This window comes from Schistocerca nitens, chromosome 4, assembly GCF_023898315.1.
Source record: "Schistocerca nitens isolate TAMUIC-IGC-003100 chromosome 4, iqSchNite1.1, whole genome shotgun sequence".
NCBI lineage: Eukaryota > Metazoa > Arthropoda > Insecta > Orthoptera > Acrididae > Schistocerca > Schistocerca nitens.
This window is the reverse complement of record NC_064617.1, coordinates 402,141,121-402,162,233: the sequence shown is the minus strand read 5'-3', so window position 1 is coordinate 402,162,233 and position 21,113 is coordinate 402,141,121.

Genomic DNA, 21,113 nt, shown 5'->3' with positions numbered 1-21,113 from the left:
CTGATGTGTCGCATTCTGAAGGGAATGTGCCTCGTGTCGACCGGCGCTGCTTCTGCTGCGGGCTTGTATCCTCCAATTATCTTGGTTGTGACGCTGTCAGGGGTTTTGTCCTGGATGGCGATCGTTCGTTTTAGTAGAAGGGATGCATATTTGGTCTTTATATCAACTAGACCTAGTCCCCCTTCTTTCGTGGACAGCGAGCACGTTGCTTGCGCCACTTTGAATGTATTTCGACGCCACAACAGGTAGTACACTGCGCTCGTTAGTGCTCGCGCAATTTCTGTCGGGATGCTTAAGATTTGCGCCAGGTACCATGCTTTCTACAGGATCATAGTGTTTATCAGGTCTTTTTTCTGATGGTTTGTTAGTTTCCGGTTCGCGTGCTGTCTGGAGGGACCTCTTATGGTGTGTAGCACGTCCCTCCAGTTGTATGCGGCCATTCGAAGTGGACAAGACTGTATAATATTCCAAGAACTTTATGGATTTCTGCTATCTTGTACCACTGCCTGTCTGGTTTGAGTCGTTGATTCCCTGTCGGCAGTAGCAGTGTTTTCTGGGGTTTGTTTGGGCGCCTGACGCTTTCTGGAATGTGTTCATGATGGTTTCTACTCTACAAATATCTTCCTGATCTTCAATAAAGATGCCTAGGTCGCCAGTGTAGGCTATACATGCTATTGCTTTGTCTCCTATGGAGAATCATCTGATGTAATTTGTGAATTTCCGCAGCAGCGGGTCCAGTGCTATAGCGAATAGAGCCATTGACAATGGACAGCCTTGCCTCACGGATCTGTCCAGTTTTATCTGTTTTGTTTTCCAACTATTGATTATTACTGTCGATCTCGCAGTACTTCGTATCTTCTGGATGAATGTGATGAATTTTTGCCCAAACCCGTGTCTGTTTAGTGTCTCTACGAGATATTTGTGATCGATCCTGTCGAAGGCTTTGTTGAAGTCCACCGAAATTGTGGCACCTGCGCTTCTGGTGGTGGCGGTCTGTGCTATTATGTCCCTGTAGGTGCATGTGGCGTCGAATATATTTTTCCCTGGTACCGCACATGTTTGCCACGGACTGATGACTTTCCTCATCGCCGATTTCAGGTTGTTTGCTATGCATTTCGCTATCATTTTATAGTCGGCTTTGAGGAGCGTAATCGGACGAAACTCTTCAATGCGGCGGGCGGCTCTCTTCTTAGGGATGAGGGTTATGGTCCCTTCGGTCAGCCCAGGTGGAAATTCCGCCCCATCGAGTGTCTCGTTCTCCATCTCCGTGAGTTGCACTGCTAGCACCTCCCAATATGCGAGGTAGAACTCGAGCGGGATGCCGTCGGCGCCGGGTGCTCTTCCTCTGGCGCTGGTCTTCATCGTTTCTTTGATGTCATCCACATCGACATTTTCTGTCAGCAACGCCCTGTTTGCCTCTGCGAGCACACACCTCGTCTGCTGGAGAATTTCAGCAGTTGCCGCGTCATCTGTCGCTTCTCGACGGAACATATTTCGGAAATAGTCCTCGATGTGTTTTGTTAATTCCGTTTTCGTCGTGGGCGTCTTTCCCTGCTTGTCCTGAAGCTCACTTATGCACTTTCCTGCGGCTCTCTCCCTTTCCCTATTTAGGTGGTGCATGGTGAGTGGCTCTTCATCCACCTCGCCATATGTTTTGCTTCTGGTGAGGACGCCTCTTACTTGCTGTTTCTTTATTTGAAGGAGTTTTGCCTTGATTCTCCGTACTCGCGGCAGGTATTGCTGGTCGTCTGCTGGTGCGTCGAGTGCGTCTTTCAGGCACTGCTGGTAGAAATCGGCCGTGGTTCGCCTCCAGAATGACTTTTCCGCGGTGTATCTTATCAACAGGCTGCGCATTGTCGCCTTCACTCCTGCCAGTCACCACTCGGCCGTGCTGCTGTACCGTACGCGCTGTGCCATGCATTCTTGCCACGTTTCCACTATTTGCTTGCGCAGTTACGCGTCCCGCAGGTGTTCCGTATTTAGCTTTCACGTGCTTCTTGTGCCCACGTTCTTTCCTTTCTGGAGACGCAGGCTGCATTCGTAGCTGCAGTGGTCCGAAAAGATGACAGGATCGACTTCGACGTGCGCTACATTTTTAGTTGCTGCTCTGCTGACATATATACGGTCCAGTCTGCTTTTACCATTTTTGTGGTGGTATGTAAATTCAGTGTGTGTTGGATGGAGAAGGCGCCGCGAATCTTCTATTTTCAGTCGTCGGATCAGTTCTTGCAATTCTGGGCATATGTTTGGTACGGGTATTTGGTCTTCAGCGGCGGCGACACAGTTACAAACTCCTCCAATGATGATGATGTTGTTATTGTTCTGTATCAGCAGTTCGGCTACTTCTTCATTATAGAAGGTGCTTCTTGCTCGCTTGTTGTCTGTGCCAGACGGTGCGTATATGTTGATAAAGAGGGTCTCTTTATGTTTAGCACTATCCCTCGGCCGCTTGAAAACATTTTAGTCCCGCCAAAGTCGATCCCGTTCCGTACCATTATTGCCGTACCGCATTGGGGTTCTGGGTCTATATTTGTGATTGCCGCATATCCTGGTATCTGGTTTATTTTAGTCGTAACTACTTCTTGCAATAGTGCAACGTCCGTTCTTCTCTGGAGTAGGAAGTCCGCGAGGGCTCCAATTTTTAAAGGTGTGCTCATTTTATTTATGTTAACTGTGACAACTTTATACATTGTATTTGCCTGCCTGCTCATTTAGTTTATCAATCGGGGCTGTAGTCTGTGTCCATGTGGACATCTCTCTGGCTGTTTTCTCTTCGGTCCTGTGACGATTTGGAGCTGCGTCTTTTCTTGTTTTCCTTTGCGGGTTTGTTTGCCATTTTCGTCGTTTGTGTCTGTTCGTCGTCTGTATTTTGTTGTTTTTTCGGTTTGTCACTGCTTCCCCTGGTGGAGGACTTTGCGGTGACATCGTCGTTTTGGTTGAGCTTTAAAACCTTTCTCAGGTGGTTACTCTTCTCCTTTATCCACTGCTCATGCGTCTGCTCCACGGTAGGGACGGCGCTCCCTCCCGCGGGCGTTGTCGCGTCGATTTGCATATTTTCGGTCGCCTGCTTCTCTTGTAATTCCTCCTGCGCCTGTTGTGGCGCGCGCTCGGTCATCGGCTGACCTTGCTGCTCCGCCTCGTCCGAGCTGGCGTCGCTAATCTGCCTTTTAGCTGCGTTTCCTGCCGGCTGGCCCGTAGCGGGGGCCGGTTCACCCTCGCCCGACGGTCAGGGGGAGGACCTCGCGGCCGCCGCCGTTGTATCCGCCCCGGCTGGGCTGCCGTTGCCCGCGAGTAGAATTCATCTCACGCCAGGTTAGGAGAACCTTACGTCATAATGACGTAACGCTACGTCATCGAGACGTAAATAACCTAAATCGACTAAATGAGTACGTATATCGATCTTTGCAGTTGTACCGATAACGTCAAAGCTAAATGTAAATACATGTGTACAAACGAAGTGACATGAGTTGTGTGATATGCTCATCCCAGCTGAATGAATTGTTAAATGTAATCCCAACAATTTGCTATGTTATTGTGTATTTTTGAACATAATTAATGTCTGAGCGAAGGAGCCATAACGAAATAAAAAAAAGCTTTTCATTCTTTTTAAATCCGATGAATCGTGCATAAATCGTGTGGACAGAAAAGTGAAGTAATTAATTATTAAGCTGCAATCCAAAGAATGTGGGACGTTATTGTGTGTTTCATGAACGTAACGAATATCTGAATGAAGGAATCATAACCATAACGAAAGTTAAAAAAGTGTCTAGTCACGTTTTCAATCCGATTAATATTGAATAAATCATGTGGATAAAAACGTGAAATAGGAAGAAATTAAAGTGTTTCGTATTTTTATAAAATCCAATGGATTGTACATAATTCATGTGGGCAGAAACGTTAAACTGAGAAATTGAAGTTAATTCCGAATGTTGCTAGAAACATGAAACCATTTAGTTCCATTTAATTTTGCCTTCGTGTTGTAAATCAACTAAGAAAGATAGTGAAATCTTTCAGACTATCTTCATGGATCTGCTCGAAAGTTCGCTCATCTCCGTTAGAGCCCATGTTCAGAACGACGTACACGCTAGCAACACTTGGACAATAGGACAATGAGAGCACATAAACAAATAACAATGCAGACTCGAGACGCACACAACAGTCGATATATACAGAATGTACACAACAGTCGATAGTACAACTCGTGAAACTCATGATGACGCGTGCCTACGTCACTGTGACGTAGGGCTCTCCTCACCTAGCGTGAGATGAATGCTACCCGTTGCCTGCGTTCTCCTGCAACTGTGTCTGCTGTGGCGCGTCCGCGTTCCTAATCGGGGGAAATTCGGCAGCGAGATTTTGTGCTCTCTCAGCGTACGTACCTTCTTCTGGGCAACTGTAATGGTCTTTTTCGCGGGCACTCATTTCTCATATGTCCTGTAGCGTGACAGATGGAGCAGGTCTGCGGCTGTCCGGTTGTTGTTGTTGTGGTCTTCAGTCCTGAGACTGGTTTGATGCAGCTCTCCATGCTACTCTATCCTGTGCAAGCTTCTTCATCTCCCAGTACCTACTGCAACCTACATCCTTCTGAATCTGCTTAGTGTATTCATCTCTTGGTCTCCCTCTACGATTTTTACCCTCCACGCTGCCCTCCAATGCTAAATTTGTGATCCCTTGATGCCTCAAAACATGTCCTACCAACCGATCCCTTCTTCTAGTCAAGTTGTGCCACAAACTTCTCTTCTCCCCAATCCTATTCAATACCTCCTCATTAGTTATGTGATCTACCCATCTAATCTTCAGCATTCTTCTGTAGCACCACATTTCGAAAGCTTCTATTCTCTTCTTGTCCAAACTGGTTATCGTCCGTGTTTCACTTCCATACATGGCTACACTCCATACAAATACTTTCAGAAACGACTTCCTGACACTTAAATCTATACTCGATGTTAACAAATTTCTCTTCTTCATAAACGATTTCCTTGCCATTGCCAGTCTACATTTTATATCCTCTCTACTTCGACCATCATCAGTTATTTTACTCCCTAAATAGCAAAACTCCTTTACTACTTTAAGTGTCTCATTTCCTAATCTAATCCCCTCAGCATCACCCGATTTAATTTGACTACATTCCATTATCCTCGTTTTGCTTTTGTTGATGTTCATCTTATATCCTCCTTTCAAGACACTGTCCATTCCGTTCAACTGCTGTTCCAAGTCCTTTGCTGTCTCTGACAGAATTACAATGTCATCGGCGAACCTCAAAGTTTTTACTTCTTCTCCATGAATTTTAATACCTACTCCGAATTTTTCTTTTGTTTCCTTTACTGCTTGCTCAATATACAGATTGAATAACATCGGGGAGAGGCTACAACCCTGTCTCACTCCTTTCCCAACCACTGCTTCCCTTTCATGCCCCTCGACTCTTATAACTGCCATCTGGTTTCTGTACAAATTGTAAATAGCCTTTCGCTCCCTGTATTTTACCCCTGCCACCTTCAGAATTTGAAAGAGAGTATTCCAGTTAACGTTGTCAAAAGCTTTCTCTAAGTCTACAAATGCTAGAAACGTAGGTTTGCCTTTTCTTAATCTTTCTTCTAAGATAAGTCGTAAGGTTAGTATTGCCTCACGTGTTCCAACATTTCTACGGAATCCAAACTGATCTTCCCCGAGGTCCGCTTCTACCAGTTTTTCCATTCGTCTGTAAAGAATTCGCGTTAGTATTTTGCAGACGTGACTTATTAAACTGATAGTTCGGTAATTTTTACATCTGTCAACACCTGCTTTCTTTGGTATTGGAATTATTATATTCTTCTTGAAGTCTGTGGGTATTTCGCCTGTCTCATACATCTTGCTCACCAGATAGTAGAGTTTTGTCATGACTGGCTCTCCCAAGGCCATCAGTAGTTCTAATGGAATGTTGTCTACTCCCGGGACTTGTTTCGACTCAGGTCTTTCAGTGCTCTGTCAAACTCTTCACGCAGTATCTTATCTCCCATTTCATCTTCATCTACATCCTCTTCCATTTCCATAATACTGTCCTCAAGTACATCGCCCTTGTATAAACCCTCTATATACTCCTTCCACCTTTCTGCCTTCCCTTCTTTGCTTAGAACTGGGTTGCCATCTGAGCTCTTGATATTCTTACAAGTGGTTCTCTTATCTCCAAAGGTCTCTTTAATTTTCCTGTAGGCAGTATCTATCTTACCCCTAGTGAGACAAGCCTCTACATCCTTACATTTGTCCTCTAGCCATCCCTGCTTAGCCATTTTGCACTTTCTGTCGATCTCATTTTTGAGACATTTGTATTCCCTTTTGCCTGCTTCATTTACTGCATTTTTATATTTTCTCCTGTCATCAATTAAATTCAATATTTCTTCTGTTACCCAAGGATTTCTATTAGCCCTCGTCTTTTTACCTACTTGATCATCTGCTGCCTTCACTACTTCATCCCTCAGAGCTGTCCGGTATACGAAACGAAACCCCTGTACCCACAAACGTTAATGAAAGACGGGATATGTTTTCTGAGGTCCATCTTTACCGTTCGGACGCCCGAGTCCACCTCTATTCGGTAATCATTCCTCCCTTTTTCTCTTGTTAGTCCAAAAACATTCCCATAAAGCCTACAGCTCTTAATGATTTCCTCGTCCGGAACTTCAAACGGTAAATTGTAGATTTTGACGTTACGGATCCCGTAGCCAGAAGGCTGCATCTGAACGTTGCTTAGTGACCCATCTCTGTGTTTAAGTTTACAAGTTCCCCCATTTGTATTCACCAGTCTGTCAATTACTGCGGGATTTCCTAATTTTATAAACAGACCGTACAGAATAAAGTCCAACTGAATTCCGAGAATGTCCTTTATCGGCACTTTTACGTCATCAATTATCCAATTGTGGATGTCGAAAGCAGTCGGCTTCTCCAAATTCCTATCAAATGTGCACTGGACCGTCTCTTTACGATTGAGCGTTGCCATGATTTTCCGATTTTTAAACGTTTTATACTCGCCAAGGCGAAGAAGCTGCAGCTCGCTCGGCGTCCACCTCAGACGGCGGGCGCTGTGCTGGATCGGTCTCATGGCTGGCCGGCCGGCGACGGCGGGGCGGTCGGCAAAACCAATTCTACCTGCGACGCACAATAGGCAGCGGCACACGTGTTGCCAGGCAGGCAGGCAGGCAGGCAGGCAGCCAGCCAGCCAGCCAGCCAGCCAGCCAGCCAAGTACCCGGGGACTTAGGATTGACATTCTGTTATGCTGACCACTGAGCTTCCAGGGGCGGACTCCCGGATGGTAGAGAAGCTGAGAGATTGTACCCCTCCCTGGTTTGAGGAATTTGGAGACTCATCATTAGCCGGCCAGGTTGGCCGAGCGGTTCTAGGTGCTACAGTCTGGAACCGCGCGATCGTTGCGGTCGCAGGTTCGAATCCTGCCTAGGGCATGGATGTGTGTGATGTCCTTAGGTTAGTTAGGTTTAAGTAGTTCTAAGTTGTAGGGGACTGATGACCTCAGAAGTTAAGTCCCATAGTGCTCAGAGCCATTTTTAAGAGCCGATGCCAGGGATTCTGCGGTTCACACAATCAGTGTGTCTGCATCATCAGTTGCCTATTTCGAGGCGATTCCATCATCACTGCATTTTGTCATCTGCATGGTGACATGCTTTGGCTCTTATTACCACATAGAACCCCGCCCCCTCTCCTTCCAGTTACGGAGAGGCATTTTCAGCTTATATCTTGCAAATGCTAGACAGGTTGCCGAAATCTGTGTGGGTGTCGGCGAGCAGGACTGTTCTGCAAGAAACTGTGCCACAATAGAAAAGGCACACACTCCAACATCGACGACAATTTTAATACAGAAGAAGAACAGCCTGAGAGCGCCCCTGTCAGTATCACTGTCTGTAGCAGCCGAGGCTACAAAGCTATTAAATCTTGTAGAATTTTGCAGTATTAAGCATCGCTGTTAATCAATTAGTCTCTGCCTAACATTATTGAATTACACTTTTTTCGATTGAGGAATAGTAACAAGTCAGTGTTTAGCCCGGAGCTTCCACAGCCGCTCACGCGTCGCCTAGGCGTGGCATCGCCCTGTTCATTTTGACCTTCAGTGCTGAAGAAACATTATCGCAGCCACCAACAGCCCAACGTGGACGAGCAAAAAATCGCATACACGGTATTAGTACAGGTGTTTCTTCATACGTCGATAGTTCACTATGCTACTTAATTTTTCATTCCATATTCTACCACTAAAGGCCTTCTTTCTTTTGCAGACGGAGAACCTACTCGATTTGGTGATCCAGTCTTGGTCTCGGCCTTCACTCATTAAGGTGGCACATATACATTACTACAAAGAGATTTCATATTCAGCTTCCTATTCAATGTCATGTACTTAATATGTTGTGAATAAAATGTGTTAATATTATCATCCAACATGCTCTCCAAACAGTTCATTAAAGCAACCTCTTTTCAATGTAATACACCGAAGGAGTAGCGCCGATGAGAGATAGACAAATCGTTTGGCTGTAGGGTGCAGAAGGCATTTTTCTTCATTTTTGCCTTTCTCACGCTCCCTTAGCTGAAAACTAAAAGGGTCAGACATCACTCGTATAAAATTTAATGTACTGTCACGTTGTGTGGGGTATTTTGTTGATAACATGTGCATTTTTCCAGTTCCAGAGGGTGGGAGTGGGCGTTATTGACGTTTTCGAGGAAGGATCATAAAGTCGCTGCTCTCCAGCACTCTCTAGCTCCGATGCTGCTCACCCAGCACTCAAACCCGACTAGGGCATTTTGTAGGAACTTTTCTGTGCTTTAATTTTGTGTTCAGTGCCCATATTCGAAAAAACGCATTTTTAAACATATAAGCGAAAATTGAAAAACAGTAGTAAAATTTGAGGTTTTTTGCGTGTTTATTGGTGCAGCCTACCACCTACAAGGCGGAAAATTCGGATTCAGCACCCGAAAACATCGCTGAGGAAAAAACTTCCGGAATTTTGTTACGGAAAAACCACCGTTTGACTGGACTAAGGAGGAAGTCCCCGCTATGGCGCTCGCCGCTCGTCTACCCACAAGCAACCTACGGCGGCCTGTGCCCCAATAATCGAAACAGCCTCTTCGGTGTCCCGCGCTGGTTTTCAGTCTGCACACTTCGTCAGCATCCGGAATAATCTTCTCCTCACTTGCAGAGCGCTGAGCAGGTGTGTCGCTCTCTCTGGCTGCCGCCAAAACTGCATTTCAGCGAATGAGAAAGTTCTGTTATTTTACGACACCAGTAGAATCACCAAACACCTACATTTTGACTCCCCCATCATCATGCCAAGAGAAGTCAGCTAATGGAAGGAAATAACCAGGGCCATGCTCTGATTACTTTTGACGTCAGCAAGCGCGCAGCCAATCGGGTCATTCCGCCGTCACTTCAGGCGTGACCAGCGTTTGCATTCACAGGTTCGTCGAAACGGATGGGGTCTCGCCCCCCCACTCTGAAAAGTTGCTTACCCCTGCTCTTTTTATGAGCGGTAGGCCGCCGCCCCGTTCCCAAGCCACGGACGACCTCACAGCTCCATGCGAGAAGAATTCAGTTCTCGGCCAGAAGCTAAACTCTTGCAGAACGGGTGAATACTGTGCTCCAACCAAAGTCAACCTCATGTAAAACGCATTGAAATTCCCTTCCTCATGGAGATACTGACTGAGTAGTAAAATGAATGATAATAAGTTTCAATGTATGATATTTTTCTATATCATTGTCAATGGTGGCGAGATATGCGATCTCTTGTTTTAAAACACGCGAGGATAAAAAAGGTTACTTCAAGATCGCAAATTTTCTTTTACTGATTGTCGCTTTCTGCTCATTACTAACCCATCTTCAGATCAATATAAAATGTTGTTCAGTGTGAGACACTCATTACGCATCGTCGTATATTTCAGAGTTAAGTCACCATATCTAAATAAAAAAATCCTAAAATGAAAATCTTGGTTGGTTATGTAAATTAGCAACGTTAATCACTAATCAAATGCAGTGGCACTGTAAACATATCTGATTAGAGATTAACATTGTCAGTTTACATAACCGACAAAGATTTTCATTTTAGGACTTTTTATTTAACTAGGGCGACTTAGCTCTAAAAATACAGCGATGCGTAATGAGTGTCACACACTGAACAACATTTCAGCAATGAGGTGAAACCGATAACGAGGAAAGGAAATTTGAGATCTTGACGTGAGGCTTTTATCCATGCAAGTTGTAAACTATGATAAATGTAAGGAGGACTGTCAAACATAAGACACCTTTCAACACCACCCTCTGGTTACTCGTCTATTTTAATCTTTCTGAACTATCCGAGGCCTTACAAAATACAGTCAACGTCTAGTTAACAAACTGCCAACTGCAGATAACCTACTAGACGAATTCCAGAACAACATCTGCCATAATAGAGGTTACAAATGCCCTGACGCTTTCCGTTGATGCTCAAGAGGTGACTATCAAGTGCATTGTAGGCTTCTGCAAACCCTTTTACACTGTCGACTTCGACATTTTACTCGGCAGATAAAACGGATTAAATTTCTGTCCAAGTGCAGTGCAATGGTTTTGCTCATACCTGATGTCTCCCCAGCGATCCATCATGTCTGGCACCATGAAGCCACAATGGAGGCAGGTAGTACCAGGGGTCCCCCCGTTTTCGGCACTAGGTCCTATGCTCTTTTTCACTGTATATGTCGTCAGTTTTATCTTACTGCGAATACCACATACACGCTGAAGGCATCCAGTTGTATTTAAGTGCAACTCCAACAAACCTGAAGACAACGATCGAGAATCTCAATACCGACTTATTTGCACAATCAAAATGGGTGCAGGATATAGGGTTAAAGCTCGGACCAGCAAAGAAAAAAATCGGACCATCAAAAACCCTGTGTGGATGCAAATATAGGTCAGCGTGCGTTTCCTTCAGATACCCATCGTGGCCCAGGGTGCCAACAGCTCTACATTTGACCATGACGTATAGTAATGGTAGTCTTTCTTCTGCTCCGGTCTCCATAGTGAGTTTGACATTAGGATGTATGGAATTCAGATGTGGAAGGAAGTCGAAGAGCTTGTCCCTTCCATGTGGCCAGACTACGAACTTGTTATCCACATAATGTAAAGAAACTGGATGACGCCAGGGCTTCTTCCTAGAAGTGCTCCATATAGCTTAAAATCAGGCGAGAGTAAGCTACCAAGTAAGACTCCCTCGGTTAGTTCGTAGTATTCTCCATTCAATGGAAAATACGTGGAGGCTAGGACGTGCTTGAAGAGGCGAGTGCTCTTCCCGTCAAATTCGACCGATAAGTTCTAGTGTCTGTTGCAGAAGCACGCTTGGGAACAACGAAACATCACTGTTCACCAGCATGTCTAGTCGTTCAGCCGGAAATTGTTGAGACGCTTCACAAAATCCACAGAATTGCGGTTGTGATGCGGTCATTTACCCTCGCATCTGTAGGGTATTTTACAACGAAATAAGAGCACGTGGGAGCCCTGATGTTGCCAAAACTGGGGCATAACGGCACTCCACATTTGTGGATCTTAAGGAGTCCATCAAGTCTTGGCAGTACAGGTCCTTGTGGTAACAATTTCTTGATGACCTCCTCCTCCCTGATAAATCTAAGCCCCTGAGAAACGCTCTGGTTTTGTTCTCCGCCTACAGCGTTGATCATCCTGTAGGAGTCGTCATAAAATAGGCTCTGCATCTTCTCAGTGTAGTATCAGTCTCAATGGAGAGAAGAGTAGTAGCGTTGTCTTTGTCACCACGTGAGACAAAACTCTCTCTCAGATACCGCTGGGCATGGACGTGTGTGATGTCCTTAGGTTAGTTAGGTTTAAGTAGTTCATAAGTTCTAGGGGACTTATGACCACAGCAGTTGAGTCCCATAGTGCTCAGAGCCATTTGAACCATTTTTTTTAGATACCGCTGATTATGTTGTCTTCTTAGGCTTAGTTCTCGTCAGAACACGACAAGTTTCACAATGTGCTTATTCAGCTGCTTCAGACGGTAGTCACGCTATAAGCTAATCAGCTGTGCTGGCGATGTCCACGACCGGTGTGAACTTTGGAGCGGGAGCAAAATTAAGCACCCTCACCGGACTGAAACTGTTTCACCTCTCAGCTTCTGTTTATTCAGATTGATAAGAGCCTTGTCCACGGCCTCCAGTGATGGTTCGCCAACGAGATGTAAAAGTTTCATGTTTGATGTCCTGTAGTCTTTCTGTGTGCTGAATCGACTGCCACCAATATAACACAACCAGTTTAGTCCCTTGTCCAGCAGTTAAAATGATTGGCCAGTTGCACTGTAGTTAAGATAATACCTGGGAGTAGCTCAAGGCACCAGCAGGTATCTCTCATGAACGAAGCCAAGGCTGCCGCTGGATTGCTGTGGTGCTTGACATTAGCACAGTGCGGCGCAATATGCTAGGCATCGTATCATAAATGCAAAGAGCACTCAGCCGACGACATCTTCAGTGGCGCAGCTTGTCGAATTTCTTCATTGCTGCAATACAACTCCTACCCGTAAAGGTATCTGATGTGACTCTTCTTCTCCCGGCATATTTCTTGACTGAACGGTCCACGTGTGTACAGACGGTTCATTGTAGACAAAATTTCGGCGATCCGACATGTCACCATCATCAGGCACTCTGACGAAATGAGCTTCTGGAGCCGAGCAGCCGACTTTTATCCCCCTCGCGAGCGGTTTTCTGCACGGGCTACATGACCAGTAATTTACTGGAAACATGTCATGATATCTCCATTTGACAAAGATCTCCAATTAGTCCCCCATTCGGATCTAGGGGTTGGGGGGAACTACCAAGCGGGAGGTATCAATGAGAAAAATGAACAACCAGCGAAAGAATGACATATCACGAGTCGTAGCCTGGAATGTCAGAAGTTTGAACGTGGTAGGGAAGCTGGATAATCTGAAAACCGAAACTTAAAGATGCAAATAGATATAGTGGGAATAAGTGAAGTGAAATGGTTTGACCTGCACTGATAGCCGGGGGCAAGCCTACTCTGGGTCGAGTCATCCTCGAGGATTAGCCATGAGGCGGGATGAGCTACTTTGAATGTAATTTTTTAGAACGTTTCATACATCCAACTAGATGAATACCAGGCTGGCACCCACGTCCCGCCTCAGATACACATTACGCAAAAAATTAAAAACGTTCTCTCATTTCAACACGAGACGCAGAGAGACGGGGCACGCAGTTTCTATCCCAAAGGGGAGTGGTGAGTCAAGGAGGGCGTCCGGCGATCAGATGTCACTAACATTGCAAAAACCCGTGTAGCGAAACTAGAACAAGGCAAGGAAGAAGAAGAAGAAGCAGAATAAAGTGAAATGGTCGGACGAATGTAGGATAATACTTAAAGGAGCACAAAATGGAATAACTGCAGTAGAATTCGGTATGAATAAAAAAGTACAGCAGAGAGTTAGTTGCTTTGGACAATTCAGTGAAAGGACAATTCTCGTCAGAATCGCCAGCAAACCACTGCCAACAACAATAGTTCAGCTACAGGCCCTACATCTCAGAGTCACAAGCGGAAGATGAAGAGGTACACAAAGTATATAACGCCTAATTTAGTACATTTAAGGAAATGAAAATCTATTAAGCATGGGTGTTTGGAATGCGATAGCACGTGAAGAAATAAGAGACAGGGTTATGGGAGAATATAGATAGGGTAGTAGCAATGAGGGAGGAGAAAGACTAATAGTGTTCTGCAATGAACTTCAACTGGCAATAGCGAATTCATTGATAAAAAATCGTAAGAGGACGGGGTATATTTGGAAAAGATCTGAAGGAACGGGAAGTTAACCAGCTGGATCACATCACAGTCAGAGAGAGATTTCGAAATCGGGTATTGGATTGTAAGGCGTAGACATGAGCAGATATAGTCTCAGAACACAATTTAATACTGATGAAGAATCAGAAGAGAATTGTCAGGAAGGACCAACGTGAAAAGAATTTGGATTCAGAAGTACTGAGGAATGATGATGTACAACTGAAGTTCTCTAAGGCGATAGTGAATTCCAAATTCATTAGTTCAGTTTAAGAGAACTGAACATCACTATCGTCTTCTCAGTCACTGTATTCCCTCCCATTTCACATCAACTCTTATACTACTGTCTGAAGAGCACAGGAAAAATACTCTGTTTAAATACAGTAAAATCCTCTTTGTACCATACATAATACTACCACATTACCTAAATCATTTTCTGTGTTGCGAAACCGACTTCAGAACAATCTTCCTCAAACTGTCAGAGAAATTAATTTTTTTTCAAACTTCAAAAGACACCTAATAGTCCACCTCCTATCACAGTAAGTAACTCTTCCACACACTTGTCTGCAGGTAGTTCACGTCAACTATCCCTAACCCACCACTTTTTCCTCCCACTTGTCAACAGACTTCGCTATTGAAATTCTAGTTAACTGCCGTTGTCACTGTCATTTCGATCTACTCCTCTTTCAATATCCCTTGGGCTTCTGATAATACTAAACACAATTTCAAATGAATAACATTCTTAATGGCCTTTATTATTATCTTTATTACTATTAGTGCCAATTAATAATAATAATGCAAGTTGTTATTATTGTATGCCTCAGCGATACAGGTAGCCGTACCGTAGGTGCAACCACAACGGAGGGGTATCTGTTGAGAGGCCAGAAAAACGTGTGTTTCCTGAAGAGGGGCAGCAGCCTTTCAGTAGTTGCAGGGGCAACAGTCTGGATGATTGACTGATCTGGTCTTGTAACACTAACCAAAACGGCCTTGCTGTGCTGGTACTGCGAACGGCTGAAAGCAAGGGGATACCACAGCCGTAATTTTTCCCGAGGGCATGCAGATTTCTTGTATGGTTAAATGATGATGGCGTCCTCTTAGGTAAAATATTCTATAGATAAAATAGTCCCCCATTCGGATCTCCGGGCGGGGACTACTCAAGAGGACGTCGTTATCAGGAGAAAGAAAACTGGCGTTCTACAGATCGGAGCGTGGAATGTCAGATCCCTTAATCAGGCAGGAAGGTTAGAATATTTAAAAAGGGAAATGGATAGGTTAAAGTTAGATATAGTGGGAATTACTGATGCTCGGTGGCAGGAGGAACAAGACTTCTGGTCAGGTGAATGCAGGGTTATAAATACAAAATCAAATAAGGGTAATGCAGGAGTAGGTTTAACAATGATTAAAAGAATTAGAGTACGGGTAAGCTACTACAAATAGCATAGTGAACGCATTATTGTGGCCAAGATTGACACGAAGCCCACGCCTACTACAGTAGTACAAGATATGCCATCTAGCTCCGCAGATGACGAAGAGATTGATGAAATGTATGATGACATAAAAGAAATTATTCAGATAGTGAAGGGAGACGAAAATTTAATAGTCGTGGGTGACTGGAATTCAATAGTAGGAAAAGGAAGAGTAGGAAATGCAGTAGGTGAATATGGAATGGGGTACGAAATGAAAGAGGAAGCCGCCTGGTAGAATTCTGCACAGAGCATAACTTAATCATAGCTAATACTTGGTTCAAGAATCATGAAAGAAGGTTGTATACATGGAAATGGCCTGGAGATACTGTAAGGTTTCACATAGGTTATATAATGGTAAGACAGAGATTTAGGAACCAGGTTTTAAATTGTAAGACATTTCCAGGGGCATATATGGACTCTGATCACAATCCATTAGTTATGAACTGTAGGTTAAAACTGAAGAAACTGCAATAAAGTGGGAATTTAAGGAGATGGGACCTGGATAAACTGACTAAACCTGAGGTTGTACAGAGTTTCTGGGAGAGTATTGGGGAACGATTGACAGAAATGGGGGAAAGAAATACAGTAGAAAAAGAATGGGTAGCTCTGAGGGATGAAATATTGAAGGCAGCACAGGACCAAGTAGGTAAAAAGACGAGGGCTAGTAGAAATCCTCGGACAACAGAAGAGATGTTGAATTTAATTGATGAAAGGAGAGAATATAAAAACGCAGTAAATGAAGCAGGCAAAAAGGAATACAAACGTCTCAAAAATGAGATCGACAGGAATTGCAAAATGGCTAAGTAGGGATGGCTAGAAGACAAATGTAAGAATGTAGAGGCATATCTCTCTAAGGGTAAGGTAGATACTACCTGCAGGAAAATTAAACAGACCTTTGGAGAAAAAAGAACCTCTTGTATGAATATCAAGTCCTCAGATGGAAATCCAGTTCTAAGCAAAGAAGGGAAAGCAGAAAGGTGGAAGGAGTGTATAGAGGGTCTATACAAGGGCGATGTACTTCAGTACAATAGGACAGTATTATGGAAACGGTAGAGGAGTAGATGAAGCTGAAATGGGAGATATGATACTGCGTGAATAGTTTGACAGAACACTGAAAGACCTAAGTCAAAACAAGGCCCCGGAAGTAGACAACATTCCATTAGAACTACTGACAGCCTTGGGAGAGCCAGCCCTGACAAATCTCTACCATCTGGTGAGTAATATGTATGAGACAGGCGAAATAGCCTCAGTCTTCAAGGAGAATATAATAATTCCAATCCCAAAGAAAGCAGGTGTTGACAGATGTGGAAATTACCGAACTATCAGTTTAATAAGTCACGTCTGCAAAGTACTAACGCGAATTCTTTACAGACCAGTGGAAAGACTAGTAGAAGCCGACCTCGGGGAAGATCAGTTTGGATTCCGCAGAAATGTTGGAACACGGGAGGCAATACTGACCCTATGACTTATCTTAGAAAATAGATTAAGGAAAGGCAAACCTTACTTTCTAACGTTTGTAGACTTAGAGAAAGCTTTTGACAACGTTGACTGGAATAATCTCTTTCAAATTCTGAAGGTTACAGGGGCAAAATACAGAGAGCGAAAGGCTATTTACAATTTGTACAGAAACCAGATGGCAGTTATAAGAGTGGAGGGGCATGAAAGGGAAGCAGCGGTTGGAAAGGGAGTGAGACAGGGTTGTAGCCTAACCCAGATGTTATTCAATCTGTATATTGAGCAAGCAGTAAAGGAAACAAAGGAAAAATTCGGAGTAGGTATGAAAATCCGAGAAGAAATAAAAACTTCGAGGTTCGCCGATGACATTGTAATTCTATCAGAGACAGCGAAGGACCGGTAAGAGCAGTTGATCAGAATGGACAGTGTCTTGAAAGGAGGATATAAGATGAAAATCAACAAAAGCAAAACGAGGATAATGGAATGTAGTCGAATTAAGTCGGGTGATGCTGAGGGAATTAGATTAGGAAATGAGTAACTTAAAGTAGTAAATGAGTTTTGCTATTTGGGGAGCAAAATGACTGATGGTCGAAGTAGAGATGATGTAAAATGTAGACTGGCAATGGCAAGGAAAGCGTTTCTGAAGAAGAGAAATTTGTTAACATCGAGTATAGATTTAAGTGTCAGGAAGTCGATTCTGAAAGTATTTGTATGGAGTGTAGCCATGTATGGAAGTGAAACATGGACGATAAATAGTTTGGACAGGAAGAGAATAGAAGCTTTCGAAATGTGGTGCTACAGAAGAATGCTGAAATTAGATGGGTAGATCACATAACTAATGAGGAGGTATTGAACAGAATTGTGGAGAAGAGAAATTTGTGGCACAACTTGACTACAAGAAGGGATCGGTTGGTAGGACATGTTCTGAGGAATCAAGGGATCATCAATTTAGTATTGGAGGACAGTGTGGAGGGTAAAAATCGTAGAGGGAGACCAAGAAATGAATAAACTAAGCAGATTCAGAAGGATGTAGGTTCAGTAGGTATTGGGAGATGAAGCACTTTGCACAGGATAGAGTAGCATGGAGAACTGCATCAAACCAGTCTCTGGACTGAAGACCACAACAACAATATTATTATTGTGAATGCTTTTTAATACTCTTTGGTATACGTTATTGCTTTTGGGGTGTGAGGGCCTTAAGGCTGTAATCTGGCCAGGCTGAATCATCATCATCATTTTCTCTGGGCCTTTGTCCCACTTCAACGTGGGGTCGGCCTGGTTGCCATGGATTTGGCGATGTTAGTGTCAGAGGCTGGCTGGATGACCTTCCTGTCGCCAACCCATACCCCCTGGGGACGGAATTAGAATACTCCAGCTGACGGCGTCTAGTGTAAGCCATGAAATAGTGCGACTGTTTTCAAATGTCTGCGAGTCGTGTAACTCGGGCGGGACTTGGGGACCAGCCCGGTATTCTTCTAGTGGGATGTAGAAAACTGCCTAAAATCCACATCCAGGCTTGTTGGCACACCGGCCCTTGTCATTTATCCGCGGGGCGGATTCGATCCGGCTCCGGCGCGCCTACACGAATCCAGGAAGCAGCTCATTAGCGCCCTCGGTCAACCTGGCGGATCATGTTAGGCTGAATAAACAGCGACTAAATAAAAACGGCTATCACAAAAGAAGGAGCAATGCAAATAACTTGGTTAATAAAAGAATTATTTCAATTGATCGACGATAGAAGGAAGTGGAAAAATGCTGAGGAAAAGGCAGGAATCCAAGAATGTAAGTCACTTAGCAATGAAAAAAATGGGGAACGTTGGGAAGCAGAGAGGAAATGGCTGCAGGACAATGTGAAGAAATAAAAAGAGAAATGATTGTCGAAATGACAGATTCAGCATATAGAAGAGTCAGAACAACCTTCAGTGAAAATGAAAGCAATGGTGTCAAGATGAAGAGTGCAAGAGGAATTGCACTGTTAAACGCAGAGGAGAGAGCGAGTGGGTGGAAAGAGTACATTGAAGAGCCCTACAATGAGGATTAACTGCCAAGTGAAGTGATAGAAGAAGAATTACCTTTAGATATGGGTGATACAGGTGACTCGGTATCAGAGTCAGACTTCAACGGAACTTTGCAAGAAGTGCGATCTAACTGGGCAGAGGGCATAGATAACATCCTTTCAGAATGTATAAAATAACAGGATAAAGTGGCAGTCAGATAACTGCAAGTTGGTGTGTGAATTCTCTGAGACTGGGGACATATTATCCGACTTTCGGCAAAAGTCATCCATACAATCCAAAAGACAGCAGGGACGCATAAGTGCGAAAGCTATCGTACAATCAGCTTAACAGTTCATGCATCAAACTTGCTGACAAGAATAATAAACAAAAGAACGGATACAAAATTGAGGATCAGTTAGGTCATGATTAGTTTAGCATTAGGACAAGCAAAGGCACAAGAGAGACAGTGCATGGGGGCTTAATTAAAATATAAATGAATGCAAATAATTTTAATTTTTTTTTTTTTTTTTTTTTTTTTTTTTTGCTTTAGTAGCTGTCTGTCCGATTACGAAGTCTCGTACCGGTTGGCCCTGACTAGTATTATTACGCAATCTGACTGCATAGAACAACAACAAAGAATGAAATGGAAATTTTCATTAACACAATTAATTAATTAAGTCCCCAGCAACTATAAAACCTACGAAACCAAAGCACAAGTGTAACTGTTCTGTGTGTGGAAGTATGACTCAACGTACGCATCTGGCACGGTTCTTCTTCAACAACACAAGAAATTTTAAATATAATTTATACTGAATTAATTAAAGGAAATAGAAATACCATAATTACTCAAGAAAACCAGAATTACACTCTAATACAAGAACACAAGCCAGATGCTTTGTTGACTGAACCTGTAATGACCCATTATTTAAGACACTGAAATAATGAAAAAAAACACAGAATATTTTACCTTCATATATTGACGAAAAGCACTCTGATCACTACAATATTTCCATTCGAATAACATCTGCTGTCGAGCCCATCAAACAACTGCATAAAACATGGAACAAGCACTCCTTACTACAACATCTCGACAAGCACACTCCACCACGACCTCTCGACAGGAACTGACTACTACGAGTCCTCGACAGGCACTGCCCACTACGACATCTCAATAATCACTGCCAGTGGAGGCGGCGGAACAATACTCTCTAGCGCGATCTCTGGCGCTGTGGCTCAGTGTAGCCACCTTTCATATGCCCTTCCTCCACGGGCTAGAATTTGATGGTATTTTTGCCAGCATTGGTGGTGAAAATACCACCAAATTCGTCAAAAAAATGCAGACAAAAATAAAAGATAATATTAATGCGTAAATATCATATAACTAGATAAAATGTTGGCTTTGCACTGGCCTTTCAATAACCTAATATATAAAATACAGTAAGCAATACAAATTCTTTCATACATGTGACTTTACATAATAGTTTACACAAGTATTATGTGGTTAAACAGTTCAATCAATAGCGTCAGCAATGACGAATATGTGCAGGTAAGAGTCTTATAACTTTTCACAACAGTAATACACAAAAATTGGTTTATACAAATATTCACATAAACGCTTTTGATTTAGAAAAAACAAGTAGTTGATAGTTCCAGCAGTAGCACCCAGCAATGGTCAACAGGTGCAAATACCAACAAGTAACATTATTTCAATAGAAGCAGTCCATCAGTGGCACCCAGAAATGTTGAGCAGGTGCAGACACGAACAAGTGACATCATTTCAGTAGAAGCAGTCCATCAGTGGCACCCAGCAATGTTGAACAGGTGCAGACATCAACAGGTGACATCTTTTCAGTAGAATCAGTCCATCAGTGGCACCCAGCAATGTTGAGCAGGTGCAGACATCAACAAGTAACACCATTTCAGTATAAGCAGTTCCATTAGTGGCACCTGCAATGTTGAACAGGTGCAGATATCAACAGGTGACATCTTTTCAGTAGAAGCAATCCCTCAGTGGCACCCAGTAATGTTAAACAGGTGCAGACACCAACAAGTGACATCATTTCAGTAGAAGCAGTCCATCAGTGGCACCCAGCAATGTTGAGCAGGTGCAGATATCAAGAAGTAACACTATTTCAGTAGAAGCAGTTCCATTAGTGGCACCCAGCAATGTTGAGTAGGTGCAGACACCAACAAGTGACTTCATTTCAGTACAAGCAGTCCATCAGTGGCACCCAGTAATGTTGACCAGGTGCAGACACCAACAAGTGACATCATTCAGCAGAAGCAGTTCCATTAGTGGCACCCAGCAATGTTGAACAGGTGCAGACACCGACAAGTGACATCATTTCTGTAGAAGCAGTCCATCAGTGGCACCCAGCAATGTTGAGCAGGTGCAGACAGCAACA